Source organism: Gymnoscopelus braueri, assembly GCF_963280865.1.
Source record: "Gymnoscopelus braueri genome assembly, chromosome: 9".
NCBI lineage: Eukaryota > Metazoa > Chordata > Actinopteri > Myctophiformes > Myctophidae > Gymnoscopelus > Gymnoscopelus braueri.
The window spans coordinates 15619909-15631309 of NC_137610.1; the positions used below are offsets into that span (position 1 = coordinate 15619909).

Sequence of the window (11401 nt, forward strand, 5' to 3'; positions counted from 1 at the left end):
CGTATTTATAAACATTTAGACAGCATACCTATTTGCTAATAAAACAGGAAAGCCAGGGGAAAAAATAGGAAGACATACAGTTTATTTAAAAGTCAACATTTGAATATCAAACGTACAAAGGCTGATTTTTTTTTCTTCCAAAAAGTACAATGTCATTTTCAAGTAGTCCACTGAACATCCAGTATTTCCAAAGAGCTCTCTGATGTCCAGGTTTCAAAAACAAAAATCCAAATGTCAAAAGTCGTCCAGGGAAAAATAAAGCTTCATCTTTTCAAAATGTGGCGCATTACTTGCCATCTTCATAGCAACCAACGTTGTCTCCGCTCCAGCAATATCCAGTTGAATGGAGTCTTAATAGATAAACAAAAGAGGGAAAATTATGTAAACCCACAACGCATTTGAAAATGAATAACGTTGTACTGTCCACCGCTAAAAAAGGCATTGCTAAGTTATGGCAAAAACACTTATCGTATTCAGCTAGCTTAAAGCTAACCGAATACGATAGTGTTTTTTAAGCTTATTATTATCAATTATTCAGCTAAAGCAAGATAGAAGTGGACCACTAATCTGCTTAAGTAAAGAAGCGAATATGAAGTAGAGCAGAGGCTAGCATAGAAGCTAATGTACAAACGTGCTAATAAATTGGTAATTGACAATTAATTGTCACCATGAATCAAGCTAATCATAGCTACAAGTGCTCTGATCGCATTGACAAATATGGTCAAATAAAAAACTCTAAATAACAGATGAATAGATTTTTTTACGCTTGCTAACACAACCTTAGAATTATTGTTAGCCTATGCCGGGAAAAAGGGAGTCCTCCAAATATATCTTTTATAAAAAATAAAAAATAGTTGTTATGGTAAACCAGCCAAATGAATGCTGGTGAAATATCACGCAGCTATAAGTCCGAATTATATACACGATGAATTAGTTTAGTTTATTTGAATAGCAAATTAGCCCGAATTAGTATTAATTTAAAAAGTAACAATGAAAACCTCAGGATGATGCATACACTCAGCAGAGTTGATGCACTCTTTAACATTCATCATCAAACTTCCACCAAGCTACCAGAAATAGAAAAGAAAGCATGTACTAACATCAACTGCCCACAAGGGGTGCGACATGCGATTTATCGAGACCAGGGGCAGCTTAGCCTACATGCTAGCCTGGGTTATGCATGACATTGGGGAAAAAATGCACAATAATGTACCCATTACCTTGACACGCCTAAAACAAATACAATAAGCAAATTGTATAGGTATGTAAAGTCAAACCCACTCTGCTATAAGTTTGAAACAAGCACCCCCCCCCCCCCCCCACACACACACTAAGGTGTAAGTACATTATTTGAATGAAACTCTTCCAAATGCAGGCAAGTCCTACATCCACCTTTAAAGCTCAGAAGATAAAATGGCCTTTGATAAACTTGTGAAAAATGTGTTATTTTCTTTCCCAGTCAAAGAAATACATAAATATTTTTGTGTGTGTGGGGGGGGGGGGGGGGGAGAAATACTATCAAGCTGTAAAAAACTTTGCAATGCACAAATCGAAGCAGTTGTATAGAGCTTAAAAAAATCACACCCAGTGTGAAGTGGGCGGTGTGGTCACAGTGGTCATCACAGTGATGGAAGTTCACTTAAAGAAAAGTAGTATATATAATAAACCAACCATTGTACACCCCTAACTTAAAAAAAAAACATAAATGTGTTTTTTAAGTGCATAGTCCTATTTATAGGGCTATGCACATGTGTCATGTTTCACTAGCCAATCACAGTCCTGAATAGACTGTGATTGGCCAATCACGGTGCAGGGTTAGGGGGGTACACTGGTGGCCAATCACAGCGCAGGGTTGGGGGGGTGTAATGTCCAAACCTCACATATAGGGGCGGTTTCACCGCCCAAAAATATTGCATGAGAAGGCCATAGCATAAAACTAATTAAAAACTTGATCAAGAGTCATCGATTACTCCAGTGCACAGAAATGTTGAGGAAAGAATAATTATGTAAAAAGTTTAATTCAATAATTTACTCTTAAAAAAAAAAAAAAGTTTTGCCATGTAAGGACTATGATTAACCGACAGCACAAGTTTCTAATTTTTCCACAACAACAATAATTATTCTTATACATGCAAGAATTTCTCATATCCAAAGATTACTTTGCCAGGAAAACTAAGAGCTAATCATTTCATATTGAAAAAAAGTAATTTCCCATCGTCAGCACTGCAGAACGTAATCACAAGAGTTTACACTAATGTTTGACTAAGCAGCCCATTCTAACAAAACATGATATACTTACAGTGCTGACTTCTTGTTTCAAGGATTGAGTACCACAGAGTCAGTCCACGTCTCCACTCTGTAAGTGATGAAGAAAAATAATGAAATCCCCATTATGGAACTAGTGTGCCAACAGTGTAGTGTGTATTTGGAAGGGGGGACTATTGAATTACACACAAAAAGAAAACAGTATGGAAATGAACGATGTTAGTGTCAAGTTTCACTTGCAATAACTCTTGCAGTCTCTCAAATTCTGTCCTCACCCCAAGTCACTCAAGTTATATGTATTTCCACAATACAGTCAAGCCATCTTTCCCTGGCCTGTACACAACTATTCTAAACTGAATTACAATTTACATGCCAATTTAACCTCTACCACAAGAGCAATTATAGATGCATAGTCAAAATGCTAATCTTCCTGTTAAGTGATAAGAAATTGTATTTTGTCTGTTCTCAGTTACTAAATTGATGCATCTTCATGGCTTGAGATTTCTTCAAATTTTCTCCCCAATTTAGTTGTTGCCAATTCCCATGTGTACTGCAGTTGTTGCTGTCGTTGACCCCTCCCACACACAGTTGAGCTGGGGAGGTGTAGACTACAATGTGTGACAATACACAGGCACCAGCCCAGGTGTTTCTTTTCACCTGTCAGCTAAGAGTTTCACAGGGAGAGCGTAGAGTGAAGTTAGGTTCACGCAATCTCCCCCAGATCCCGCCCCTAGTGAAAAGATACCCCGATCAACCAGCAGGGGTTGCTAGACAAGGACATAATACCATGCTGGCTTCCCACCCGCAAATACAGCCAATTGTGTTTATTGGTAAAGCCTAGTCATACAGGAGAAATGGATTGAATTCTCCACATGGAATTTCAAGTGTTATGGTAGGCTAAATTGTAATATTAAGGCAGTGATGCCACTTAGAACTGATTTGAGTCGATCAGTATTGTTTACGATGTTCATAGTGCATTTACAGACACAATTTCCCTTCTTTACGATTTTTGTAATGGTGGTGACATAAGCTGGTGTTATGGCTATATACCAGACATTATCTCTCACTTCACATCTTCCAATGGGCTTCAAGCTCATTTACAAAATGTGTATTACTGTTGTTTGGCTTGTAAATTACTTAATTGCAACAACAAAAATGTATGTGATGACAGCCACTGCAAAAGTTTCATCCAAATCCGTAGTAGTCCATTTGTAAAATGAAATGCAGTTTTTTCTTCTTTTTTTTAATTTATACTTGTGATGTTTAGCCTGTACAGATAATTGAAACTTTTTTACTGTGGCTAATCCAAACACAGTGAACATCTATATGTCAACGTTACGTTATCGTTTTGATGCAATTTTAAATATGGACTGATATGAGAAGTCAAGCCTAAAATAGTCCCTATAGATAATAACATTGATCTATGAACTAAATTAAAATGTCCATGACTACTTAAATAAATTTGGTAAAATGCATGTATGGAGAAAATGTAAACAATCGCAAATTCTACTTTGAACTGATTAATGTACGATATAAAGTGGATGCTGTTGTATTGCCGACGCTATGGTTCTTTAGCTTACGATCATACAATTATTTTCTTTGTGCCGACCTATATTGTCACTATCACGTTAAAAAATGTTTTTACAGATGCTGTTGAGAATCTTGTCTACAACCAAATTGCGTTTAATAATTTATCGAATATGAGCCACGGAGTAAATTGTGATCATTGTTTGCGATTTGTCGTCACGCGTTTTAGGTGGAGGATGAATTGGTTGAGGATTCAATGGCGTCAGGTTAGCTAGCTAGTCAAACTACCGTAGCGATTCAAGGCATATATAATTGATAACGTTGAATAGGTTACTGTCCACACTGTTCCATGTTATACTGCTCTAAATTAATTATTTGGATTCCTTACTGATCCAAATCCTTGTGTAATAATGACAGCACAGTGAATATACCCTGGCGGAAGTCATGTTTTGGACTCGCATAATTTGCAATTCTTATTGTCAGAAATGTATTGAACAAGAAAATGTATTGAACAAGAAAATTCCGTTCAAACCAAGTTGGATACCACGGTAATATTTTCCATCTTTCGATTCATTCAGTATGACATCACAGGTTAAGGGGGCGGGACAAAATTGTTCTCAATTTTAAATGTATTTTAAATTTATTGTATTAGTAGTTAAGTAAGCAGGATATGATACGTAAACTAAAAACAATCTAAATGTGCATATACACCAATAGGAAAATTAAGTTCTTCAATCACAATAACCGTAAATATATACAATATATTTTTATGTATTTACACTTACAAGTCTCCATTTAAGTGTTAGACATTTTCAATCCTTTGGTTCCATCGGAGCTAAATGCGACACCTTTAAAATGGGAACAAAAAGAAAGATTCATAAAACAAAAGTGAGAACAGCACACCCTACTGGTTGGTTGTATGTGCAGCAGAAAATACGTCTTAGTACGTTACGAACACAGCAGAATATTCAAAATGCGACCTTCACATAAACATACCATTTCTCTTGAGTTAGAAGATTCGCTTTCTTCTTTCGTGAATGGTCAACGGAATCCCTAAAACATAAAATATTAGCAATGATTAGTGTTGACACCAAAACTTCACAAAAATCACCACTCCAGTTGGCATAAGCAGATGACTTAAGTTCTTGTTATTTTTTATTTTGATTTATGTTGATAAGGTTGGCAGAATGCAATAAGTAGAAGGCAATATGTTGTTGAAAAACCTTGGATGATTCAAGCATATATATGTTTAGTGCCAATTCAATATATATATATATATTATATATATTTGTATGGTTTAAATGCCACAATATATCTGCAACAATGCAGTTCGGTCAATTAGAATCTATATTCCATTGGGAGTAATGCGGGAGAAATACATTTGTTGTGTGTAATACAGTGATACATGTCAAATACCTATTTTTACATTCAACATAACAGTTATGTTGAACAGAAGTCATGTTTAATCTACCATGTTACATTGTTTCAAATGTGTATGTAATAGCAGTCTTAAATAGACAATAATGATGAGAGACTAGGGTGTAAAAAAAGCTTTTATTTTTTTATTTAATTTTGGTGCAGTAGTCTTTATTCCTCCAAAATGTTACATTCTTCACATACTGGGTTATGTTTCCTAACTTTAAAGTGCAGATAATTTACAGATGTAGTATCAAGAAGTAGAAACTAAATTAATGTAAATATTTAAATGGCTTCTCCATTCAAGACCTCAAAGGGTTAAAAGCCAACACCCTATTTTGTTTTTCGAACCATTCTTGCTCTTTTTCTTTTATTTTTACATTATAAGCTTCAGTTAACAAGACATGTGTCAACTTTGAGTATATATGTTTAGAAATAGGCAAATGTGGTCACTGATATTTAGTTTTTAGATTTCTTACAATGTCACAATTTATTTAAACTGGTTTTTTAATATGATAAACACAGGCAAGTTATTGAAATGATTTTGTATTCTCCACTTCCAAACTTAGGATTCTACTAATGTTATAACTATTCAAGGTTTTTATTTTATTTTAAATTGAAATGTCATTAAAAAGCCATAAATGTTAAATATAACGAAAATAAACCAAATAGTGAGTAAATATGCTTGTATTGAGATCAGAGCACCTCAGTGATCATTTTTCATCGAAATAAGGCTAGTTTTTGTCATTTTACTCACAAATTCAGACAAGGGCATTTGCCCTTTCAAGGACAAAGCACATTTTAAAATGCGTAGGTTGTAAAAACACCATAAAGCTCCCTAACAAAAGTGCATCCCTTAACATGACCGAAGTAAACTATGAACACGGGTGACAAATATGCTTATCTCGTGAACAAGAGCACAACCAAACATAGATTCAGTCAGGAAAATGGTTTTCTTTATTCTTGGCTGAAGGACACACCATGGCCATTTTAACAACACCGCGTCTAGCTGTCGTTCTTTCCACCATATTGCCATGTACCTCCAACTCGGTCTTACAACTAGTAAAAAACGTTTCCACTTAAAAAAAATCTTACCCATTGCTCAGGACTTCACTATCCCCCTTCGTCGGCACGGGCTAGAGTCATGTTTTTGGACGGTTTTCGTCGTTTTGGCGTGTTCTCTGGCTGCATCGCAGGTCTCTTCTCCATCCCGTCCTCCATGCTCGCCTTCCTCTGCTGTGTCTGTCTTCTTCCCCTGGTTGTGCTGAGGGTGTTATCCGTCATAGCTCAGCCCCCTTTCTATCAACGTAAGCGCGCTCAACTTCCTCTGTGTCCTCCAGGCCGGCAGGAACCCTGCTGCTCACACATATTTAGAATACATTAGATATATTATAACTATGGCTCACACACTGTATTTTGTCATGTAGTTACATACGATAGGAAGAAAATACAGTTTGATCAGTCCAAATCACACATGGACCATAGGCCAATGAATTGATGCTAAATGAACTGAAAAGTTTTAACTGACTGCCAGGTCAGTTAATACTTTTCAGTTCCAGTCACTCACTAGATGCCATTATTAGACTATATCTAATTAGGTATGTGTTCCAAAATTTTTAAGTTTTACAGTTAACCTTAAAAATGGCCACCTCTGCCCCCCAGACACCACAGACTAATAATTCTGGGTTTTAATTCTCTGTCGAATTGCAATTATTTTGTGCAATTAATGAACTACAGATAATGTGATGAATCTCGTTTGTATACATACAAACAAGTTTTCAGGACCCCAATGGAAACAAGCCATAGTTGCTTTCCTGGGTCTATCCTTTTATCATCCTTTTGTATGGAACTGTACCAATCAATCAATCAATTCAAGCATGCAAAACATAACCATCTTACAACACCTTTCTTAAGAAGGAGGCAGGTATACATGTTTTCATGAGTTTGTACCATTGTCTTGTGAATAATGATAATAATAATAGAACAAAGTTAAACTAATTGTCATAATAGCATAATAAACCAAATTTATCATAATCTCTCTCTCTCTCTCACACACACACACACACACACACACACACACATTTTCAATTCAAGTTTTAAACAGCTAACAAATCATTCCCCCAAAATGAAGCTACCCATCAATATTTGGGGTATGCCAGTGTTGTTTTGCTGCTCTAATACTCCACCCCCATCACTGGCCAATGAGACGTGAGATCAAACTGCGCATGTTGCTTTGCAGTGGAAGATTTCCTTAAAAAGCTCCTTGGCCTAGCAACAAGAAGCACAACCAGTTCAAATTTACCAGCCTAGCAGACTCTGAATGTGAAATGAATACAGCTTCATTGGCCAAAAGGAAACACAAGCATTGGGGGAAGGCCTTCCCTTTACTTACACTTGTATTTACAAGGAAGATTATACTTTAATCATGGACATGATTAGCCTACAATGCATTATGGGAGGTTAGGAATTGGAATTGATAACAAAGCCTACGCAAACATTTACTTTGTTCAAAATCAATGTAAAATACCCCACAAATCAATTACCCTGTCCCTGACATTATGCACATTGGCCATGCGTCTATGCTCTGCAATCATCTTATTAGTTTAACATTTCTGGTTGAAAACAGGTGCTATTATCCAAGCTTTGGTCTTATCTCTGCACTGAAAGCATTTCATTATTACATGGGTTTAGCATGACATAAATTTGTGACTTTTGGATTGATGTAAATATTATTAATTTTGTATGTATGCATGTATGTATGTATGTATGTATGTAGGCCTATCTATGTCTGTCTGCATTTATTTATTTCACGAAAGAAAGAGAAAGAAAGAAAGAGAAAGAAAGAAAGACATTATACAGCAAGGGAATAGTGATAGTTGAGATAAAAAATATATATTTTACATGAGTGTCATGGCCAAGACAGACAGCAGCACATACAAACATTATTGCAGAGAGATATGTTACTATATTTATAAAAGAAGAAACAGTATACCGGTGAATATATACACGTAGGCCTGGTACTATCAACTGCTAACAAACGTATCATTAGTGTATCCACTAATGTGCTGTTACGAGCCAAAAATACTTTTATAATACCAGCAAAAAGATATAATACCATGTGGAGAAGTATTAAGATTGTATAAAACTAGATATTTTTTTTACCAGCTCCTGAATTTAAATGTGGTATACCGAGACTTACTGTACGAGGCTCATATGTGGTTAAGATGTCAAATGTTGTTGTTGTTGTTGTTGTACGAAGCTGTTTGTGCTTTACAGAACATCAGCAGAATTTCAAAGTCAGCTCTGTTCACCAGAAGCCTGTGTAGAAATCTGGTGGTGTGATAGGAGTTTTATGTTTTTATGTGCAACTTCCAAATGTGACCTACAGGTGGCACTTGGCCAAGTGGGACCTCTGTGCAAGGTCTGTAGCCTACTCCAGACCTACACAGACAGAAAGAAGTCTATTTTTCGAATCCAGACAAGTCAAACAACTATCAGTGCCACAATGGTGAGTCTTTCAGCTCTGATGTACACCCTGTACACAGCTGGCATATGGACAAAGCAGAAATATTGTTATACTTGCTGATACACAGTGGCAATGTGGGGCCTTTTACAATTAAATGTAGCAACCCAAAAAGCACATGCATATCCATTGATTTTAGACATTAGGTTATTCATGAAACTTACAAGTCATATGGAGTAGTCTGTGTGTTATTACAGGTAGTTGAATACTTTCAAGGTTGTGTAAGTGATTGAGTGAGTTTTTGGTTAAAACAAAAAGTATTTTGTTATTATATTCTGATAGTAATTATTGCTATAGATATAGATAGAGTGTTTGTTCAATAACAGTTATTTCCCAGCTCTCCAGATCTTTAATAAAGACAAAATAGGCTACATTTTCAGGTGGGTTGTCAATTTCATCCTTATTGTCTGCTTAATTCTTTGTGTCATCACTCCAATTTCACTTGTTTATCCTGTATGTTGTATGAGTTCTCTCACCTGATTGAATAAAATTGGTATCCAGACAAATATTCTATAGCAATGACTACTATCCGAATATAGAGCTATTTAACACAAACATAATAATAAATAAATGCAAATGTATATATATATATATATATATATATATATATATATATATATATATATATATATATATATATATATATATATATATATATATATATATATATGCACCTTTAACTGACTGGAAGGGAGCATATAGCTGTTTTACTTAAGGTTAACAAGTCTAGGATATATAGGTTAATCGTTGACTAATCTGAAAGAGAAGCAACTATGGCTCAAACAAGACATTCCAATCTTGTCTGTTTATCAGAAAAGCTCTATGGAAACTTCAGGTCAGCCCCTTTGACTGCATGTCTCAGGGGTTTTCAAACATTTTCATGTCATTGGCCCCTAAAATTGACCCCAATTTCAAATTATTCTGTCCAGGAAACCCTGAAATGAAAATATGTTTTGGTTTAATTTAGCTAGATGTCATATTTGTACATCAGAAACAAATTCCTGGTGTTGTCATTTGAAAGAAATTATTAGAATAGTCAAACTCATCCATTTGTATGGTATGATAATAATCTCAAATGTATTTAATTATAGTGAAATGAAAATAGGCTATTTCTCAGTTGGCTGGGGAGTGGGGACCCACCCTGCAGGCCTGTTATGGTATTTTATTTCTGAGTTTATAGTGACTGAACTGATGGATTTTCTGTAACGGTCAATCAAATGCAATATATTTTGTAATTTGAGTACGGTTAAACACCGCTCTACAGAGTTACACAAGCCTCTCTTCATAACAATTTATATAAAATGCATTGAAGTAGGGAGTAGGCTATTTCTATTTTTGAGACACACATCCGGGTTTTTGACCAATAAGCACCTTTGTTTGACCCGGATTCAGGACAGCTGACGCTTCTCCGGGGCAAACAAAGGCATCACGTGACAATGATCCCCTTCCCCTATTCGCTGATACTAGGTTATGACGTATGTGTAGGCAGAAGAATTACAGGACCACAGAAATAAGCCCCTAGCTAGGGGGCTCCTTTTAACAATCATTGTAAAATCGTACCTCTGTACTCTTTGCAAACTGTTAATAAAGTATTCAATGACTCAATTAAAAATTTCAAAAATGTTGGCATAAGTATAGATTTAGCTATTGTTATATGCTGCCATCTAGTGGGCACTCATAAAAAGTAAATAGGTTCGAATATGGTAATTCTACACATAAAATAAATTATACTGGCTAAAGAAATTGACAAATGACACAGAGGACATTAAGTATCCTCCATAGAATTTAGTGTTGACAAAATGTCCTAGTGACAAATTCGAAAGTGGCGGTCCGCTTCCACATGTAGCAACAACGGAACTCTTCACAAAAGCATAGCATAGTAGCCTAGCCCTGATACATTACTGTCAGTCATGGATGAACTTTAACATTGTGTTTGCACTTTCTTCCTTTTTGGTCCGTACATCCACATAAACGTTCAGATTTCAAATATAAAGTACTTACCCCATGGCTACGGATGTTACAATTGTGTACGGGCCCGCAGATGTACCCGTATCTTCCATATTGTGCAATAAAAAGCAGTTGAATCCGATCGGTTGCCATTTTCTCCGTATTTTCTCCATATGCATTCAACTACGCGACCCTATCGGTTGGGAGAAGTATTGCACTCTGATACATTACAACTCTATGATAAAATGGCCACCAATCGGATAAAAATGCTTTTTATTGAACAATACGGAACATACGGGTAGGTCTGCAGCCCCGAACAGAATTGTAACATCCGTGGCCATGGGATAAGCACTTTACATTTTAAATCTGAACGTTTATGTAGATTTACAGGCCAAAAGGGGGGAAAGTGCAAACACTATGTTGAAGTCCATCCATGACGGACCGTCTTGGATCCACAGCCTAGAGAGACTGATTCATTAAAGGAAACGAAATGAGACCGAGGGAGTGGTGAGCTCCGTTCCGGTAGCAAATATAACACATCCGGTTTCTGAGCTAGCAAATATAAGGTTTCCGGTTGCCTTCAAAGTAAGAGCATCGCATTTAATGTTTTATGAAAGACATACATGCATTTCGAAAAAGACATTTATACAGTGGTGGAAAGTAACTAAGTACATGTAATCAATTACTGTACTATGCATTTTGAAAAATACACGTATACAGTGG

At 36.0% G+C, this 11401-nt stretch overlaps 1 long non-coding RNA gene across 1 annotated transcript in view; it reads right to left on the bottom strand.

Moving 5' to 3' along the window:
• Positions 1 to 65: 65 nt before the first annotated feature.
• The window catches only part of LOC308091885, a 19539-nt gene continuing 8203 nt past the window's right edge, over positions 66 to 11401 (bottom strand). Inside the window, exons 2-6 of the long non-coding RNA XR_013933753.1 lie at positions 6304 to 6564; positions 4789 to 4845; positions 4578 to 4640; positions 2300 to 2356; positions 66 to 350 (exon numbers count right to left, since the gene is read on the bottom strand). This is a non-coding gene — a long non-coding RNA (uncharacterized lncRNA). The remainder of the gene's footprint in view (positions 351 to 2299; positions 2357 to 4577; positions 4641 to 4788; positions 4846 to 6303; positions 6565 to 11401) is intronic.